Source organism: Periplaneta americana, chromosome 1 (genome assembly GCF_040183065.1).
Source record: "Periplaneta americana isolate PAMFEO1 chromosome 1, P.americana_PAMFEO1_priV1, whole genome shotgun sequence".
Lineage (NCBI taxonomy): Eukaryota > Metazoa > Arthropoda > Insecta > Blattodea > Blattidae > Periplaneta > Periplaneta americana.
The window spans coordinates 20759820-20781792 of NC_091117.1; the positions used below are offsets into that span (position 1 = coordinate 20759820).

Below are 21973 nucleotides of genomic sequence, written 5' to 3' on the forward strand. Positions count from 1 at the left end.
TTGTTTTTATGTTTGTGGTTGTTTTTATTTGTAGTTTTTGTGTTTGTAGCCTATGTTTTTTGTGTAGTTATGTCTGTTGTTATATTTGTTATTTTGTGTTTGTGTGTTTTCGTGTTTGTGTATGTCTTGTTTGGGTTTCTGTGAGTTCTTGTGTTTGTGCGTGTTTTTGTATGTGTGTGTTGTTTAGTTTGTGTTTTTGTTTGTGTGTGTGTGTTTTTATGTATTTTGTGTGTGTTTGTGTTTTTAGAGTGTATGTTTGTATCTTTTTTTGTGTTTTTGAGTATGTTTATGTGTACTTAACTAGAGAAAGATATTTGTAGACATTACTTTCAGTTAGAATGTCTTCTAAGAACGAAGCTCTTCGCGGACAAGCTAGATTAATAGCATTTAATGTAATTAAATCTGGCGATCAGGAGAAAGTGGAAGGTAGTAAAAAAACAGAAAGAGGAACAGAGCATACTGTAAAGATGTTAAGTCTGAGGAAATGAACCATATGAAAATTGCAAAGGAACGGCAAAAAAAAAAAAAGGCAAGGAAAATATTCCCCGCAAGATTGAGAACATCAGTCACAAACAACGTAATTACTGATGACCTGGATAAATACATAACCAGAAGAAAATTAGATCAATATTACGAAGTCCATAAAGAAATACTACCCATGTTACGAAAACTATTATATTTCTATAAGTAAATTCTGTAAATTGCAAGGATTGCAAAGAGACCCTCAGAAAGATAATAAAAAATCGTTAGGTTTTCGTTTCAGGAAATGCAAATACCACAGAATTCGTGTGATTGAACGAATTGACACAGTGGCTAAGAGGGAAAGTTACCTAGAACGCAGTGGGGGGTACAATTTAATGACCTAAGGTCCAGTTGTGTACGTGAACGAAACGCGCGTTTTAAAATATAGGCAAAGCAACAGTTCAGAGATGCAATGGCGTAGTATGAAATTTTGAGCAGGGGAAGCTAACTCATGCAATATGAGAAAACGTATTACAAAAATAGTCTTAAAATAAACAGTAGTCAATGTCAAGTCAGCAGTCGAAGATTGGTTGGAACCTCGTAAGTAACACCAATAAGGCATGACCTCAAATGATACGTAGTAAAATATGATTTCACGGTTTACACATATCTCTTAACAAATAGACACGTATACGTATAACATTAGCTCACTCCCTGTTATACTTAGAGAAATCACAATATTAGTATCATTACGTAAGTATGCGTCTGTCTTTTGGCTGTGTCCTTCATTGACAGCAAGGGAGTCGGTCATTTGTTTTTTAGATCACACTTTTGTTCGTAAGTCAGTCTTGATAATAGAATTGTCCTTAAAAATTCAAGTAAATATTGGTGCCAGGAACTGTTATTTCGCTCATTATTTAATATATCAGCCACAATCCACACTAACACTTCAACTGAACACAACTCCAGAAAAGGGATAAATCGAAAACTACTTATTTTAAATGTTAAAGCTAGCTTCTTGCGAGCCTTGTGACTAGGGTAGTTTAGTTAGAAAGGGATGGAAAATTTGCGGGGTGGATTACACAGAAGAAACCAGTCTGCTTGGGAAGCTGCTGTGTGCAGGCTTCTTGTTTACTGCTGCATCACAAATCATCCTGAGCTGCCGCATCACAATATTTAACGCGTAAATATAAATTCTATTAAAATTAATAAATAATTTTGTCCATAAAGTGCAGGTTTATTATGAAATTATTATTAACTGGGGAAGCTAAGCTTTTTAGCTTACATTGACGCTACGCCACTGCCGAGATGTACTGAACAACAGTGCATGTCAAAGATCAGTTGAGCATGCTGGTGGGAAAATGGGGTTTATCTCTAGGAGTATTATTAATGTATGACTCAAAATCAAGGTCACCTCCTGACTATATTGACGAAATAAACAGTGAGAACTTTCAGAAGTGGGTTGAAACTAGATTAGTTCCAGATTTACCGAAGGGAGTGTAATATTTGACAGTGAAGAGTATCTTATTCTAAACAAGGAAACAAAGTACAAGTAGGTATGTAACATATTGAAATCTGATATCGAATTATGGCTTACGATAAATAAACCCACCGTAGACTTTGACAGTGACGTGACAAAAGAACTGCGTCTGGATTGTTCCCAAAGCGGCTTGAATGACGTCGTGTTGATTCCCGTTGTGGTTCCTACATACAGGGTTAGTTAAAAGTCCCGCACCACCTAAATAACTTTTGAAGCATGTGGTTCAGTAACATGAAACTTCGTATGTGGGGATAACCATATACTAAGAAGTCAATAATGGTATTACCGAGTTTTTCTACTTCCGGTTTAACCGGAAATAACTCCAACTCTCTTATTTTAAATGGAACACCCAATATATATTTTTATCTTTGAATAGTGCTCATTAAGAGCTTTTCAAAAAGTATTCACACTTGATACTTTTGTACAAATTCAGTGTTGCTAAATAAAAATGGAAGTGGTGCAAGATATTCCTAAAGCCTGGTTAAATCATTCCTTACATGGTTTCTATGATCGAATGACACATTGTAAAGCAGCTGAGGGCTACCAATTTTGAATACATAATTTAGAAGGTGAGCTAGCTTTGTTTTGTTTTTGTTAAGGAAGGAGTATTTTATTATTTTAATATTCGATACACTTTTCTGTTTTCTTGACCTAGTAACACTGAATTTGTACAGAAGTGTCGAGTGTGGGTAATTTTTAAAAAGCTCTTAATGAGCACTATTCAAAAATAAAATATGTTGGGTGTTCCATTTAGAATAAGAGAGTTGGAGTTAGTTCCGGTTAAACCGGAAGTAGAAAAACTCGGTAATACCATTATTGAGTTCTTAGTATATGGTTACCCTCACATACCAAGTTTCATGTCACAGAACCGTATGCTTCAAAAGTTATTTAGGTGGTGCGGGACTTTTAACTAACCCTGTAGGCCTATATTTACATCAGGTTCGAATTGATTCCTCTTACTTCCTCATCCGGATGTTTCAAATCATTGAAATCATAAACGAAATTCAATGTAGCACTTACGTAAAGCTTCGAAGCAACGAAAATGCCAACAATAGAAAAAAGAGAAAGAGTAGTAGCTATATAGAACTACAGTCTGATCCGTTTGGGTATGGATAATATTAATTTATTATTATAAAGCTATTATGATAGTAGGAAAAATTTCTTGCTGGTTATATTATGATTAAAAGATGGGAGTTTATATGACAATCAACAATCATAATCTGGAAGGACAAATGAAAATCGTACATGAATAAAATGGCTACTACAAATCAACAGCGGGCACATTGTGTTCTTTGGTATGCTATATTCGATAATGTTGAAAGAGTTCAAAGGGAATTTCGACGTGAGTATGGTGTGCGTAATGTACCTAAATATGATTCCATAATGTTGTGGTATCGAACATTTGTAGAAACACATTCTGTGTTAAAAAAAAAAAAAAAAAAGACATGCAGGAGGTTGCAGGCGAAACCCAGTACTAGAAGCAGCTATCTCTTCCAAACTTCCCAGATCTAACCCCTCCTGACTTCTTCGTGTAAGGTTTCGTTAAAGACATTGTCTATTCACAGAAGCCCAGGAACATTGATGATCTGAGAGTAAAATTACACATTAGCGGCGATGGTGTTTTTTCTCTTCGTTTTCTTCATGCTTTTCTCCTTCTTCTGTTTATCCACATTTTACACCACCACAAATGTTAAATTATTTTCACGGAATTTATGATCTACAGTACATGATGCAAGGTCTGCAACATGGAGTACTGCAGTCTGTCATGTGATACCAGTAGCGCACTATAAATTGAGCACTACACGATTGAACATGCGCGATCAAATAATAATAATAATAATAATAATAATAATAATAATAATAATAATAATAATAATAATGATAATAATGAAGTAACAACAACCTGAAATCAAATATTGCTTCGTACATAAGTAAGCATTCATTATTTATAAATTAATTGCATTCAAGTGAGAGTTGTTATACGCAACTCGTGGTGAAATTAGAAGTAACCATTCTCAGTCTGTAACGTGCCATTCACTTCTCATGACGCAACGAGTGTTGATTGTTTCGAGACAGATATTACTAGAAATAACAAAAACAAACTGAACAACTTCTGTAACGTAAATATAGAGATTTAATTGTTGAGTGTTGGTAAACAGCAGTACAATTAAATTAAAGCTGTTGTGACTGGGATTTAATTTCAATTTTTTATTGACTATTTTTTTAAATTTTATTGGGTGTAAAGGACGTAATGGATTAGAAAATATCACAGACCTGTGTTTCAATGAGCTGATGCCTTTATCCAAAGGGGACTGAAGTTCGATCCGTGGCTTATTTGTGAGGTGTTTGACAGTGGCGTAGCATGAAATTTTGAGCAGGGTAAGCTAACTCAAGTTGTCTTTCATGCAATATGAGAAAACGTATTACAAAAATACAGTCTTAAAATAAATAGTAGTCAATTTCAAGTCAGCAGTCGAAGATTGGTTGGAACCTCGTAACACCAATAAGGCATGACCTCAAATGATACGTAGTAAAATATGATTTCACGGTTTACACATATCTCTTAACAAATAGACACGTATACGTATAACATTAGCTCACTCCCTGTCATACTTAGAGAAATCACAATATTAGTATCATTACGTAAGTATGCGTCTGTCTTTTGGTTGTGTCCTTCATTGACAGCAAGGGAGTCGGTCATTTGTTTTTTAAATCACACTTTTGTTCGTAAGTCATTCTTGATAATACAATTGTCCTAAAAAAATTCAAGTAAATTAGTGTCAGGAACTGTTATTTCGCTCATTATTTATTATGTTAGCCACAATGCACACTAGAACTTCAACTGAACACAACTGACGAAAAGGGATAACTCGGAAACTATTTATTTTAAATGTTAAAGCTAGCTTCTTGCGAGCCTTGCGACTAGGGTAGTTTAGTAAGAAAGGGATGGAAAATCTGCGGGGTGGATTACACAGAAGAAACCAGTCTGCTTGGAAGCTGGTGTGTGCAGGCTTCTTGTTTACTGCTGCATCACAAATCATTCTGAGCTGCCGCATCACAATATTTAACGCGTAAATAGAAATTAATTAATAAATAATAAATAATTTTCTCCATAAACTGCAGATTTATTATGAAATTATTAACTGGGGAGGCTAAGCTTTCTAGCTTACATTGACGCTACGCCACTGGTACTTGATAGGGTGTGTTGGGATAATTTTAGTATAAAAACAACATTTTTTAATCTACTTGATTATTATTTTTGGGTCCTACAGAATATATCTGTTATGGTAACAATATTAGAGGAGAAAAATTCGCTCCGGCGCCGGGGATTGAATCCGGGTCCTTGGTTCTATGTACCAAACGCTCTCACCAGTGAGCTACGCCGAAGTCCAATCCACAGGACCGGATCGAACTCCACTCCTCCAGTGCTTTTCCCTTTGTGGCCTGACTCCAAGTTGGGTATGTATATTGACATTTTTATATTAAGTCAACTGTGCGTATTACTGTGGAATCCCGGCCACCAAGTCACTGAACTGAGTGCACTCCTTGTATAATGGCAATTGACTTAATATAAAATGTCAATATACATGCTCAACTTGGAGTCAGGACACAAAGGGAAAAATACTGCAGGAGTGGAGTTCGATCCGGTGCTGTGGATTGGACTTCGGCGTAGCTCAATGGTGAGAGCGCTTGGTTCGTAGAACCAAGGGCCCGGGTTCGATCCCCGGCGCCAGAGCGAATTTTTCTCCTTTAATATTAACCCTTTTTACGTTTAGAGACACATACCATGTTACCACGATAAAACTTTCCTGCAAATTCTTTATGTGTTAACACCGTGACCTTCTAGAATGATTCTATTGCATTTTCAAGTACGTTGGCCTCTCCTTATCATAATAATAACACTAAGTTTAACTATACTCAATTTACCCCATGGATGGGGAAATTTGGGTGTAATATATAGACTAATATAAAATCGAATTATCCCAACCGTAGGTTAGTGTATGTATCTTAGAATTGAATGTAGAGTTTACGTAGGCATTTAAAAATTTTAATTAGACCTACCTAATAAGATAAAAAATGTCAGCTAATACTTAAGTTCTTGATGAGGCTTATTTTGTAATATAAATTATCTCCCATTAAAATCAGGGACAGAAAACACTTCGGAAATTTATTTGTCTTTCACCAATCCATAATTTGTGTACGTGACATGATCCGGAACGAAAACTAGGTTACTTGCCAATTAACTTATAATTATACCCAAATTACCCCGCGTTTGTAAATTATAATTTACTAGCAAACTATTAATCATATATTATAGCCTACTACTCTTACTTATTTCTCGGCGCTACAGCCCATGTAGGGACTTGGCCTCCCGAACAATTCTAGCCCATTCTTCTCTATTCTCAGCTCCATTTCTCCATCTTTTAATTCCCATCTTCTTCAACTCTTTCTCTGTATCCTCCAACCACCTTTTCTTAGGTCTTCCCCTAAGTCGGCCTCCTGGTTTTCCATTAAAAACTTTCTTAACCACTATTTTTAATTTTAAAACTCATTTATCTAATTAAATATCAGTCCTATCAAAATTTTGCTTAGAATAAAACTTATCGCAAATAATTTTTAAAGAAACATTTGTTATGAAATATTTTTTACGAAAATCAATAATAAGGGAGATATTTCGATTTATTTAATTCAAGCCCCCTTATAATCCCCCTTTTAAATAAAGTATTTTGAATGTCATAGAGCCTAAAATCTAAGTTACAACGAACTTAATTTATATTCCAATTTTCATATAAATCGGTTCAGTCATTATTGCATGAAAAGGTAACAAACATCCAGACAGACAGACAGACAGACAGACAGACAGACAAACAAAAATTTCAGAAAAGCGATTTGCGGTTTCAGGATGGTTAATTATACATGTTAGGACCAATTATTTTTGGAAAAGCAAAAATTACCAGAAAAATTTCGGCTACAGATTTATTATTAGTATAGATTTAAACTCATACCCAAATTACCCCGAGTTCGTAAATTGTAATTTACTAACAAACTATTGATGTTACATTACTAAATTTATTAAAAATATGTTCTAAAAACATGTGTAATGTATACATACTGTACATGAATTTGGTTACTGCATCCAGTTGGTTTCCCAACAATATTGCTTTGAATGTGATCGTCATTTATTGCATAGACTGGTAAGCAACTGCAGAGGTTATATCAGCATGACCGGTGTGCCGGAATTTTGTCCCGCAGGAGTTTTTTTTTACATGACAGTAAATGTACTGACATGAGCCTGTCGCATTTAAGCACATTTAAATGCCATCGACTGGCCCAGGATCTAACCCAAAACTTCGGGCATAGGAGGCCAGCACTATACCAAGTGCGCCAATCAGGCCGACAAGTAAGACAAAATATATTGTTCTGTATAGCCTAGTAAGTTATTCTATGAAGGATTCGCGTATTTGTAATTGAATATTTGATAGGCCTACATAGGTTCCAATGAACTTGAAACACATAAAATAAATATGAAACAGTCTTTGACAAATATGTTTCAATATTGATGAATAGTGACCAATCTTTGACAATCTTTGAAAAGTTTTATTGTAAAGTATTGAATTGGAAGAAGAATTTGATCTTATACAGGGACATATTTTATTTTTACTTCAATTTTTGTTGTACCAGAATTTTTTAATGTACTTCACTCCCACCCCCTCCACTATAGTATAGAATTCTTTAGTTGGCAGAGAAATTTAGACAGAGAAAGATATAGTTCTTACCTCTCACTCACTCCGTGGCTGACCGGTCTTCTGCGGGGGGGATGGTGGCAAGAGACAGAAACCCTCCATGAAATTATCTGTATATGCAGTGGCGGATTCTTCTACTTTCATGTTGTCACTATCAGAGTCCAAACTTATTACGAAACGATCCACCGCCTTGTCAATCATTCCATCCCTTTCCCAATAAAAATTCTCTTCCCTTTTAACATGTTCACACGCATTCTTCCAATTCTCTGGCCTGATCTTGGACAACGCTTCTTAACTAATTTTAGAACTTCACTGGATTTGAAAGATACATTGTGTTTAGCGGCATCATTTTTCACTTGTGCCCAGATGAACTCAATGACACTAAAGTTGCAGTGGTATGATGGCAGTCGTACTACGGTATGCCGGTATGGTTCACTTTGAGCTAAGGTATCCAGTTCGTACCTTACCATTTAATTTTAATATGTCGTACAGTACGATTTTTGTCGCCTTTGGGTCATACTCTATGTTGTTCTGACGTAACCAAGACTGCATGTCTGATTTAGAAGATGCAGAAGTGGGAGCTTTATTTAACTGTACAGAATGGTAAGAGGCGTTGTCCATTACTATAATGCTGTTTTGTGGAATGTTCGCAAGGAGGTTGTTTTCGAACCAATGTTTGGAATTAACGGCGTTCATTTCCTCATAGGGATCGTTGGTAGATTTTGACTTAAAACTGTGATAGGCTCCTGGTATAAATTCAGAGGAAGATCCAGCACGCACAATAATAAGTAGTCCCCCTTTTCCTAAGGGCACGTTCACTATCGTCACATACCCCAAATTTTGCTCTTCGTGTAATTAATGTTTATCCATGTTTCGGCTAGGTAAACGATAGGGCGGCCGGTTATTCTTAAGTCGCGCATCCTCCTTAAGAAATGGAATCGCTTAGCAATTATGTTGGGTTTCTCTAGCAGAAGCTTCCATCCGAAGTTATTCTTAGCGTAACGGAAATTAAGTTTTTTGTAATTCCCATACCGACCATTTGCTGCCAGAAAATAACCCAGACTTATCGAGAGCATCACGAATATCTCCCACACTCGGAATGAAATCAGCTTTATACAAGGAGTAAATCTGCCTCTTGATGGCGGCCGCAGTGAACGAGTCTGTATTGGTTTTCGTGGGAGTTCTTTGCGTCCACATTTTGCCCGGAGTTGACACTTTTCATTCTGATTCATCTGCTTCTCTCTTTTCAATTAGAATACGGTAAACAGTGCGTTCAGATACTCCACATGCAGCAGCAGTTCGCTTCGCTACTTCGACTACTCTCATTGTAGGATTTCCGACTTTCAAGGCATCATACTCCTCTACGAAAAACTTATGTACATTGCACACTATATCCCTGGCGTCAGACTGCAGTTTCTTTCCTCTTATTCCTAAACCAAGAATCACGAACACTAGGACAAGTAGATCTAATATAAAGCACAACACTTCTAACATTTTAATAATTATAAAATGATTATAGGCACCTTCTCAAATTACACTGAAAAATGTCGCTAACGCATAGTTGTAATAACATCCACCACTGACAACCTTTCCAGATGTGCTGATGAGGGAGAGGGACGAAAGAAAGAGGAAGTGCTGTTATACAAGTGTCTGTGTCATAGGATTAGTTCAACTCACCCTCCCTGACCCTTCCCAAGACATCAGGTAGCTCTGCCAACATAGACCTTCTCAAGTATAGTAAACTTCCAACCGTCAGAACCAAGGCCACGTGTGCGGTCATAGCAAGCAGTACTAAGTTAGTGAGTATAGTACGTTCCAGAAATATATTCGCGTTTTCCAGTGACGAAAGTGCTTTCAATATTGAATCATATTTTCGCACAGGTACTGTCATCCGTTTGCTTACGTCGCATCCCGATTTCCCACACCCGCTTCTGCTCGCTTCCCTGTAAAGGCTAGTGGCTGGGCCGTCTTTGTTCTTTTCTGAGAACATTAATTTGTGTTAGGAATTGGACGTTTATGTAATATTATACAACTGTTTAAAATAAATTAAATAAAAGGGCCTCGTTAAGTAATTAACTGTCACGTGATTTCCCCCTCTTTCTACTATCCTGCTATATAACCACTTGGACGGACAGTAGATAGTATGTGTGAGTAATTTTATCTTTTCGGATCGGGCAGAAGTGAAGATTGAATTTACAGTACGTAAGTACTCTTTTATAGAGTAGGTACAGAATTATTTCAACATGAGTTACTAGTACGAAGAACGAAACTGGTAATTGGAATTAGGTACAATAGTGTATAGTGCGATAATATGCACAAAAGAACTGACGTCTGTATCGAAATGAATGGCCACCATTTTAAAAAATGTGTTTAAATATCCATATTATGATTATTTTTCAATTTAACTTCATTCTTATATTGTACGCTAATGTGCTGTAGACAGTATAATATACACTGCATAATGAATACGTCCACATGGACAGCTTAGTTCGTGAATAAAACACTCCTTGTTAATACTGTACTGTATTTTGATTTAAAAAAACCTAATGAAAATGATCAAACTCAAAAGCGCAATATTTCCTAGTTTACGTAAATGGATGAACTACTTTTCTTCCCTCCTACTGTATACCTAGTAAAGTGATTTGTTTGTATATTACGCCAGTATCATCGAACTCCAGTCGTGGAACGAGGTAGCAAACGGTGTTGATCCAGAGGTATAGGCAAGTTAATATTAAAAATGTTAGTAAAAATAAAATGATGTCCCTGTAGTATAATGCCGTTTTATGTTATATAACCGTTTTCGTCGTAATACTTGTGAACAAATCATACATTTAATATTCTCATCATATTGACAGCAAAAAAATGCGTCCTCCCATTCTACTTGGATCTTTCGTTTTTGTAGAGGTACATGGTTTCGAGAGAGACATTGCGACGATACGCCACTCGCAGGTCAGAGACAAATACAAATGGAACGGAGTTTGACTCCAGTGAGTGAGAGGGTGGGGGTTGTAGGTAGGAAGCAAGGGAAATGCACAGCTATCATTGCGAGCCACAATGTGCTCGTGAGTCGCATTTTCGCCACCGCTGCTATAAAGGATTCGCATATTTGTAATTTAATATTTGATAGGTCTGCATAGGTTCCAATGAACTTGAAACACATAAAATAAATATGAAACAGTCTTTGACAAATATGTTTCAATGTTGATGAATATTGATCAATCTTTGACAATATTTGAAAAGTTTTATTGTAAAGTGTTGAATTGGAAGAAGAATTTGATCTTTGAAAAGTTTTATTGTAAAGTATTGAATTGGAAGAAGAATTTGATCTTGTACAAAAAGAATGATGAAAAGGATTTAAATAAATTAGCAAAAAGAAGAGTGAGCTGTTCTCTTCTCGTCGAGCGATGTCTGCAGCAATGCAATGCCTGGCATCCTCAGACATTCAACCCATCGCACAGCACGCTTATCTGGCTTATCTACGGTATTGGACGGTTTGTAGTTCAGTGTCACAGTCGGCGATAAGATACTACCACATCAAGTGTAGGCTTCAGCGAGGGGCGGGTAGCTCATCGATCGCAGTCAATATTGCCCCTCCACCAAGACCCCTTTGATCATGTTCCTCGTGACTGCAGTCGGAAGGCTTGAGATCGATGGACCTTATACTCGGGGAGCACTGGGGAGAAAAAAATGTCAATTCAAGTTAATGTGCTGATTACAAAAAATTGTGATAAAATGTATTTATTGCGCCTAGTTTAATAGACGTTTAAAATATTTATATTTATCTATTTAACCTGGTAGAAATAAGGCCATAAGGCCTTCTCTTCCCCTCTGCCAGGGGATTACAACTACAATATTAGATTAAGAATACAATTACATTTATAATTACAATTAATATTAGATTTAATTATTCAATTTATTTGTATTTTATTATAGTATACATGTCAATGTGAATACAATTTCCTTAGTCACATTAATTACAAATAATTTATATGGTTTACACAGGTTTTAACTTAGAATGTTTTAATATGTTTTATTAATGGAAGTAGGCACATATCGTCGGTTTCTTGGTAAAAGTGACCAAGTCACATTCCAAGGCTTCCAAGCATTATGACATTTAAGACATAATTTTATATTAGAAACTAATAATATAGCACATTTACCTTCAGAATAACTTATTACCAGGGAACGGATTTATATGGACTAAAAATATATGAAATATGTAAATATATATGTAGTTATTTTTACCAAAATATGGAATTAAATATGGATTTTTACCAAAATATGGAATTAAATATGGACTTAAAATTATAAAAAAATGACTATGTACGTTAAATATTGGTACATTTTAATCAAACTAAACAAAAAATATAATGGACGTACCTTATCTTCCAATGTAGTTTCAACAAAACACAATTTTTATTGTCTGTTACCATAACAATAGGTTACAAACATTTCTTTCAAGTGCTGAAAAGTGAATCTTCTTCTATTGTCTCTGAGGATAGATTTATACTGACTAAAAGAGCGTTCGACGTCACAAGAAGTAACTGGTACATAATTCAATTTCACAATGTCTGCTGGGGATAAGTCCAAGTTAATCTTCACTGTTGATTCACCACTCATCACAGCAACAACCTTTTGTAGTTCTTCATATCCAGGGTTTTTTGAAAGTACAGTGTCCACCTTAGCTCTTACTGCATCGGCAACTTTACCTCTACCACGATTCAGTTGTTCCACAGTACTATTTATAATTTCAAAACTTTCAGATAGTGAAAGGTGCCTATTTTGGAGACTTTTGAGCGTTTTTATGATGCATGAAAATGTATGCTGAATGTGAGCTAAGTCATTCTTCACACTTATGTCACAGGTAACTGTTTTCGCAGTATCAATTGAGACTGCATCTTCAGAGTCCAATGCAAGGAGAACATTGTTAATAGAGTCTATATGTTCGGCATAATATTCAACTGCTTCTAGCCATGTACCCCATCTAGTTAAAATTGGCTTTGGTGGCAATGGAATTTCAGGGTACATTTCTTTCAACACGTTAACTCTACTGGGAGCTTTGAGAAATACTTTTTTCACTGATGAAATCAACAAATCTACTTTAGGGAAATTGTCTCTGACCACTTCTGCCACACGATGAAATGCATGCGCCACACAAGTAAAATGAGTCAATTTAGGATATACAACAGATAATGCTTGTCCAGCTTTGACCATATAAGGGGCAGCATCGCTAATAAAGAATAACACATTATCGTACATAATACCCTTTGGCCACAGGATACCCATAGCTTCGTTGAACAGTTTAACTATAGTTTTGTTATTGCACTTTTCTAGAACATCACAATGTAAAAGAATTCGTTCAGAATATTGTTCACTTAACAAACCGATAACTACATTACCAACAAGTCTACCTTCTTTGTCGGGAGTCTCATCAATGGAAACCCAAATTGAACTATCTTTAATTTCATCTCTTATCTTCTGTATTGTCTCATCGTAGATGGATGGAGCATACGTCTTCCTAAGTGTTGACTCATCCGGGATTGTATGTTGAGTATATTTTTCAAGGAATTCCCTGAAGACCTTATTCTTTAGTTTGTAGAGAGGAATATCAGCAGAGATGAGAGAACGGCACAGGTCGATGTTAAACTCAGATCTTACATTCGATGTTGTTGGTTGTGTTAAAAACAATTGTCTCTGCTTGGAATTTAGTTGTTTGTTGGCCTGATGTTTACTAGTTGTAATGTGTTGTTGCACCAGGAACTTTTGTGTAGATGATACTGCACACTGACACAAATTACAAAATAATATTTTATTGTCAGTTGATAAACCATCTTCTTTAAATTCTGAAATGTAACTTGTTAGTTTTGATTTTAAATTGACTGAATGACGTACTTTTGGCATATTTACCGTCTTTATAGTATGATTTACAAAACTGAACCTATGTGTACTCTGACTGGCATTTAACTGTTGAGCTGCACAACTGAAGTCTGTTAAAAATTTTAAATTAAATTAATACAGTTTTGTAACTTACTTTCCCATTGTTGATAGGACAGCTAATTTTCAAATAACTCTGATGTTAAAGGGATTACTGAACATGTGTTTAAATCTCTATTGTTGAAATGTATTTTTAAAAGTTAATGGAATTTTGTTTTGTTTTATTGTTAAACCTAATATAATATGGACTGTTTTATATGAAATATGGAAAATATATGGAAATTAACGAAAATATGTACTAAACTCTAAAATATGGAAAAATATGGAAAATAAAAGTAGGATTTTTCAACCCTACACATTGTGAAACATAAAGATAATGCAAAATATAAATTATATTAGCTTTATAAGTAAATATGTATTTACATATAAATCCTTTCCCTGCTTATTACTAATATCTAAAGAAGTACAGTTATCAATGGGTTGACAATTAAACCTTTAAATGCTTTTTCCAAACAATTTTGCATTTTGGACTTGGTCACTTTTACCAAGAAACCGACGATATGTAAATTGTTCCCACATAACATGGTTTATACTTCTGATGTACTGTATTGTATGCATACTTGTTTGTCAACCTATTTAGGAAAATAATTTACAAATACAATAAAAATCAAAGTACTAAGAGATTAACTGATTAATTAAAGCTAGACAGTTTATTGTAAAAGTTAAGAAGAGAGAAGCATTTATTTTATTGATTAAGTAAAAATTAAACCTACTCTACGCATTAAGACAAATATTTATTTATGTATATATTATATTTATATATTTAATATTTATACAAATAGGTAATTTATTGTAATTATATTAAATTAAATTGGTGGCGCGACAGCTCATGGAGGGTCAAGGGAGACTGCCGGCCTCACGTCCACACTCTTCAGCAGAGGTGAACGATTATCGAACCAGTAAGGGTAAAATGTGGTCAGAACGATGAACTGTCTTAGTCTCTGTAGCTGAAGTTAAAAGATTTTTCATTTTGGTCTAAGCCAGCGTTTCTCAAACTACGGTCCGCGGACCACCAGTGGTCCTCGAGGTCTACCCTTGTGGTCCTTCAAAAAAGAAAGAAGAAAAAATAAAATTGAAACGAATTTCGTATCACACTATAGCTTAAAATCTCAGTGTTTAGAAATGACACATGGCAATCGAATTTCACTTTTTCTCCTAGTACTGACATTTTATGAAATTTATTACCCTACCCGTCTATCGACTTCCCACTCTACTTCAGCAACAAAAGAGGGATTTAAAGCACTATACACGTGGTGTTTCTCGACATCTTTTCCCTGCACATCTGGCGCCGCGCCTGTAACCCAGTCGGGGACCACCCGAATTCATAACAGAGGACCAAAGCACCGAACCTCAATTCAATTTTAAAATGTAAGTATACTGGTATCAAAATATGCTACGAAAATGATAAATTTGCTTTCGAAGGGAACAAGAGTAAAGTGGTCCGCGAAACTGTTCTGACTTTAAAAAGTGGTCCCCACTTGAAAAAAGTTTGAGAAACGCTGGTCTAAGCAAATAAAAAAAGAGCTTGCACGAAAATTATGAATTTCATACTTCAAAATTTCACCTGATAATTGAGGCGTTCTCTGGAACAATAACTTAACTACAAAATCTTGTATGTGAGATTCAGAGCATGAAATATTTTACATCTATATTTCATTCCATAATGTGTGACAGGAGATGTAAACATTGCCGGCAGAGGAGGAGAGAAGTACAATCGCTATTCAACCAATGGCAGAGGTCTCATTCCACGTTGAAAACCCGGGTTCGAGTCCCGGTGCAGGAGAGCAATTTTCTCTGTTCTATCCATCCTTCATCATAAGATAAGGCAGAATTCCTGCACGAATATACCATAAGTGCTTCGGTGGAAGCAGTGCCGTAACGGTTGTTGTAGGAACTACATTAAAAGTACATGCAAGCGTCTCAAAAGCCATGATATTATATCTAGCGTCTGTGTATCTTTTTCGTATTTATATATGCTATTTGGTAGGATGCCCTTAATCCTGACAGATTAAATAAATATATATAAATAAATAAATAAAACTACGTGGAAGCGCCCTAAAACCCATGCTATTATATTTAGCAGTGCCGTAACGGTTGTTATAGGAACTACAATAAAAGTACGTGGAAGCGTCCGAAAACCCATGATATTATATCTAGCATTGCCGGACCGGTTGTTATAGGAACTACAATAAAAGTACATGGAAGCGTCCGAAGACCCATGATATTATATCTAGCAGTGCCGGACCGGTTGTTATAGGAACTACAATAAAAGTGCGTGGAAGCGTCCGAAAACCCATGATATTATATCTAGCAGTGCCGGACCGGTTGTTATAGGAACTACAATAAAAGTACATGGAAGCGTCCGAAGATCCATGATATTATATCTAGCAGTGCCGGACCGGTTGTTATAGGAACTACAATAAAAGTGCGTGGAAGCGTCCGAAAACCCATGATATTATATCTAGCAGTGCCGGACCGGTTGTTATAGGAACTACAATAAAAGTACATGGAAGCGTCCGAAGACCCATGATATTATATCTAGCAGTGCCGGACCGGTTGTTATAGGAACTACAACAAAAGTACATGGAAGCGTCCGAAGACCCATGATATTATATCTAGCAGTGCCGGACCGGTTGTTATAGGAACTACAATAAAAGTACATGGAAGCGTCCGAAGACCCATGATATTATATCTAGCAGTGCCGGACCGGTTGTTATAGGAACTACAATAAAAGTACATGGAAGCGTCTGAAAACCCATGATATTATATCTAGCAGTGCCGGACCGGTTGTTATAGGAACTACAATAAAAGTACGTGAAAGCGTCCGAAGACCCATGATATTACATCTAGCAGTGTCGTAACGGTTGTCATAGGAACTAAATTAAAAGTACATGTGGAAGCGTCCGAAAACCTATGATATTATATGTAGCAGTACCGAACCGGTTGTTATAGGAACTACAATAAAAGTACGTGGAAGCGTCCGAAGACCCGTGATATCATATCTAGCAGTGCCGGACCGGTTGTTATAGGAACTACAATAAAAGTACGTGGAAGCATCCGAAAACCCATGATATTATATCTAGAAGTGCCGGACCGGTTGTTATAGGAACTACAATAAAAGTAAGTGGAAGAGTCCGAAGACCCGTGATATTATATCTAGCAGTGCCGGATCGGTTGTTATAGGAACTACAATAACAGTACGTGGAAGCGTCCGAAAACCCATGATATTATATCTAGCAGTGCCGGACCGGTTGTTATAGGAACTACAATAAAAGTGCGTGGAAGCGTCCGAAAACCCATGATATTATATCTAGCAGTGCCGGACCGGTTGTTATAATAACTACAATAAAAGTACGTGGAAGCGTCCGAAAACCCATGATAATATATCTAGCAGTGCCGGACCGGTTGTTATAAAAACTACAATAAAAGTACGTGGAAGCGTCCGAAAACTCATGATATTACATCTAGCAGTGCTTTAACGATTGTCATAGGAACTAAATTAAAAGTACGTGGAAGCGTCCGAAAACCCATGATATTATATCTAGCAGTGCCGGACCGGTTGTTATAATAACTACAATAAAAGTACGTGGAAGCGTCCGAAAACTCATGATATTACATCTAGCAGTGCTTTAACGGTTGTCATAGGAACTAAATTGAAAGTACGTGGAAGCGTCCGAAAACCCATGATATTATATCTAGCAGTGCCGGACCGGTTGTTATAAAAACTACAATAAAAGTACGTGGAAGCGTCCGAAAACTCATGATATTACATCTAGCAGTGCTTTAACGGTTGTCATAGGAACTAAATTAAAAGTACGTGGAAGCGTCCGAAAACCCATGATATTATATCTAGCAGTGCCGGACCGGTTGTTATAAAAACTACAATAAAAGTACGTGGAAGCGTCCGAAAACTCATGATATTACATCTAGCAGTGCTTTAACGGTTGACATAGGAACTAAATTAAAATTACGTGGAAGCGTCCGAAAACCCATGATATTATATCTAGCAGTGCCGGACCGGTTGTTATAATAACTACAATAAAAGTACGTGGAAGCGTCCGAAAACTCATGATATTATATCTAGCAGTGCCGGACCGGTTGTTATAGGAACCAGAATAAACGTACGTGAAAGAGTCCGAAGACCCATGATATTACATCTAGCAGTGCCGTAACGGTTGTCATAGGAACTAAATTAAAAGTACGTGGAAGCGTCTGAAAACCCATGATATTATATCTAGCAGTGCCGAACCGGTTGTTATAGGAACTACAATAAAAGTACGTGGAAGCGTCCGAAAACCCATGATATTGTATCTAGCAGTGTCGGACCGGTTGTTATAGGAACTACAATAAAAGTACGTGTAAGAGTCCGAAAACCCATGATATTATATCTATCAGTGCCGGACTAGTTATAGGAACTAAGTTAAAAGTACGTGGAAGCGTCCGAAAACCCATATTATATCTAGCAATGCCGGACTGGTTGTTATAGGAACTATAATAAAAGTACGTGGAAGCGTCCGAAAACCCATGATATTATATCTAGCAGTGCCGGACTGGTTGTTATAAGAAACTATAATAAAAGTACGTGGAAGCGTCCGAAAACCCATGATATTATATCTAGCAGTGCCGGACTGGTTTTTTATAGGAACTACAATAAAAATACGTGGAAGCGTCCGAAAACCCATGATATTATATCTAGCAGTGCCGTAACGGTTGTTATAGGAACTACAATAAAAGTACGTGGAAGGGTCGGGAAACCCATGATATTATATCGTCATCATAACAATATCCAAGAGACTTATAGTTTGAGAAAACGTCTTGGACTTGTCAGAATAACATGAAAGCTATCATCAAATGTGACAAGTAAGTCTTTTCAAGAAAGAGTACACTGGCTAGATTGGTAAAATTGACTACTAATTTTCTTGTCTCTTTAAAAATCAGATTCCCGATAGATTGGCAGACACTCATAAATTCGTGGCTAAGGACACACATTCACGGCGGACAAGAATCTATGACTATAATAATAATAATAATAATAATAATAATAATAATAATAATAATAATAATAATAATAATAATAATAAATATATTAATACTAGTCCGGAAATGAAAGAGACCGTTAATGAAATAAGCAGAACAATTAGTTACAACAGATAAGGGAGCAATGACGCAAAACAAAATGTGATAAAGGCTATCGCACGTTAACAGATGCGTCGAGATATCCAGTGATTGCAAAATTCAAATGTATGTAGGCAGCAATGTGAAGCACTCAACTGAACTGTTGTTTAAACAATTCAAGTTTTTCAACATGAAACAAATTTAAGATTTTACGTTATTAAAATATTTTCACAGAAATCTTAACTTTGAAAGGTATATATACATAAATATAGAACTAAAAATATGAAATCTCTGCGTTTGTCTGAACCTCAATGTAAAACAATGCAGTTTTTTTAACATAGCATGAGTCAAGGTCCTAGATTATTAAACAAATTTTATTCTAATATTATTTTAATCACTAATACTCTCTAAATTAATTTTAAAATATTAAAAAATTGTGTTGGATTTATAGTTTGGGTTTAAAGATATTTAACACTTTTTAATCTGTAATTTATTCACTCTCCATTTTATTTTTGCTTGTATTGGAATCCCCTCCTGAGCACGGGCCTTGCTCATTCAGGAGTGCTAGTTTATATTACAGTCCGGGTCAGCTTACTTCATACCCTAAAGGTGAAACCTAACCATTTTTCCTCCCACTACTACATATGCTAGTGGATTGTGGTGATTTTCTAGTTTGCAGGTTGAATTTTCTTTTGCCAACTTCGTTTCGAATTGCGATACTGACAAATACTACAAATGGTAGTGATTTTGTAACTGGTATGTTAGCAGCTGAGGCAAATATCGACAATATTTGTCGGTACTGGAGTTCCATTAAATTTAAATTGTACTAGATTTCTGAGCCAGTTACTAGAAGTTAGTGAAATTTGAACATACTAATAATTAATTAATATCAGTATTAATATTAATACATAAGTTATTTTATGTGTTGTGTTGTGGTTATAATTCAAGACTATAGTCAGGTAAGTTTTCGGAGTTGGTACTAATAATTTCATGTGGTCAAACAAAATACATTTTTAGGTTAGGTCTCGTGAGTCAATTGTTTAGTCAAACCAATGAATTTCGTATTGCCAAACAAAATACTTGACATGTTGATCCCTTTTCCGTATAGTTTTCTTATGAAAATATGTTACAAATTATTGAATTATTTAGAATAACGTTCCAACATAAAGTACGGTAAGTAAATAAGTCATTTAGTATGTAGGATCGTGTGATATCTGGTAACCGTTGGCAACACTGACAAGATGGCAATATTTGCTGTTAGGAACTGTTCTTATGTGACCCTCACTATATATTAAAATATCTTGTATTCATTTGATATTTAGTAGCAATAAAATAAATAAATAAATAAATTTATCAGAAATGTCAAATATTCGTGTTCGATTCCCCTGAGATCATTCATTGGAATTTCAACTGGATATTGGTGTACTGTACGTCACTAACGTTGAATTTGTCCTGCGTTGAGCCACGTTTTGCACATTGATGATCGAATTCAGCAACTCGTTGTTGTCTCAATTCTCCTGATTGAATATAGAGTGATAGGGCATTGAAAATAATGGATTTTAGAACAGCTAGAGATGAAAAATTGATATAAGAAAAGTAGTTTTTAGTTGGTTGTTTAACGGCTCTTTATCAACTACTAGATTATTTAGCGTCAAATAAATTGGTGCTAGAGAGATGGTATTTGACGTAAGGCCAAGAATTCGCCATAGATTAATTATCTGACATTTTCCGTATGTTTTGGGGAACACCTCGGAAAAACCCCAACTCATGTTAAACTTGCATTTATATATAAACTTGTTTAGTGTTGGCCATGTTATGACTAAGAATGTGACGTCGCGCCGTAGCCTGTCTTTCTCGTCAGCCACGCTCCAACTCAAGGTCAAGTTGGATACACTGATCCTGTGTCTGTCGATCGCCGTTTGCTTCATTGGAGTATGTCGTATGGTTTAGAAATTATAGGCGCGACAAAACTGACTTGAAAATGTATCTGTTGATTTTCTGGGATGGCCCCAGGAATCTGTAGAGTAGAGAGACGAAATAAGACCTCTGCGCCAATAACCGCTCTTGGGGGAGGTATTGGTTGAACGAAGCTACCAAACGCTTGCAGGAAGGGAATAATTTCTATGTATCTGAACTCTTTACACGAGCATCTTACCCCTTAGCGTCCTCGAGCTGATGCTACCCGCAATACACTCCGGCACGGATAGACACTGCCCCCATATGCGCCAAATCTACTGAACCGAACTTACACACATACTACTCACGTCAAAAAGAAGGTAATAATGGGCGATTTTTTTAACTAATGACGAATATTGTCGGACCATCGGATCTGTGCCCCTTCAGCGCTGTCGTCGTTCTTAGAAAAGTTAACGCCTGTACTCACTCCATTTCACCAGCTTTCCTCCCACCACGCCAAACAGCAGGCCACGATCCTTGCCGAATAGGGATGTTGCCAAACTTCCGTCAAACAGTGTCATGTTTCTTAAATATTGCTTATTAGTAATGTGAGGTTAATTATTACTTATTCATAATTTAATATAAGTAGGTCTAATGACGCTGATTGACTTCTATGATTAATTGGAGATAATTATATGATTACAGTGGCTATTTGTTCGTTAAATGGAAATAACTTGAAGGGAATCTATTTCCTTTTTAAAGAGAAATGTTTTCGTCACAAATACTTCTCCTTCACCTCATTATCTTACTTTGTTAGGTTTGGAACATGATCTTGAAGTCATAACAAAATTGTAAGAATAAATGAACACATAGTCATGTACCCTCTTTCTTTCTCATCGGACTAGGAACCGGCTATGGCGAAGTTATCATATGCTACGATATTATATTTCTTCAATGTCGGAACTTCTTTCTTTCTTGATCTTTCTTCTTAAAATATATCGATGCATATCATCTACAAGAATTAAAGGTTCCCTTGGTCTGTTCCTCCCTGGTGATTCTAGCTTTTCATCTCCTGCACAGACTCCCTCTCTCCTGATTTTCTTTATTAGGCGCTCTGACCTACCATATAAATTGCATAAAAATGTTGTATTATATCAGTATTAGTTAAGTAAGTAAATTTAATACGTAACCAATTGAAATAAAATAAGCCTCACCTGTGATC

At 36.0% G+C, this 21973-nt stretch overlaps 1 protein-coding gene, 1 long non-coding RNA gene and 1 other non-coding gene across 3 annotated transcripts in view; 2 read left to right on the forward strand and 1 right to left on the reverse strand.

Annotated features, from left to right (window-relative positions):
• wnd (wallenda) overlaps positions 1-21973 on the forward strand; it is a 199052-nt gene that overhangs the window by 18297 nt on the left and 158782 nt on the right. The gene's annotated exons all lie outside the window — the stretch shown is intronic.
• On the forward strand, positions 5667-5738 carry TRNAT-CGU (transfer RNA threonine (anticodon CGU)). The gene has a single exon. It is a non-coding gene; the product is annotated as a tRNA-Thr (tRNA).
• LOC138713082 (uncharacterized) overlaps positions 9924-21973 on the reverse strand; it is a 91355-nt gene continuing 79305 nt past the window's right edge. Inside the window, exon 3 of the long non-coding RNA XR_011335789.1 lies at positions 9924-11419. This is a non-coding gene — a long non-coding RNA (uncharacterized lncRNA). The remainder of the gene's footprint in view (positions 11420-21973) is intronic.